A 350-nucleotide genomic window follows, 5' to 3' on the forward strand; every position below is an offset into this window, starting at 1 on the left:
TCAATCTTTTATTTCGAACAGAGACAAAAGTTAAGCTTATTAATTTTAGTTGCAAATAACCTCATCTAATCCCCAATCATAACTACGTTTTTATGAGACGAATGTACGTCTTTCAAAGGTTGAAACAATAGGGGACCGGACTCATTTTTGTTCTTTATTATTATCAAATATTTAGGTTACATAAATTATAACACAGAAAGAATTATTTAAATCCGGTAAAAAATCAACAAGTTATTAGTCTTTCAATTTCGATAGAAGGGGCAAGTAACGAGAAACAGAAAAGAGGCGCAATATCCACGTGTGACGTCATCGGGCATTACGACGCGTGCAAAAGAAAGGGATGAAGCGAT

Source organism: Manduca sexta, chromosome 12 (assembly GCF_014839805.1).
Source record: "Manduca sexta isolate Smith_Timp_Sample1 chromosome 12, JHU_Msex_v1.0, whole genome shotgun sequence".
In the NCBI taxonomy this organism is placed as follows: domain Eukaryota; kingdom Metazoa; phylum Arthropoda; class Insecta; order Lepidoptera; family Sphingidae; genus Manduca; species Manduca sexta.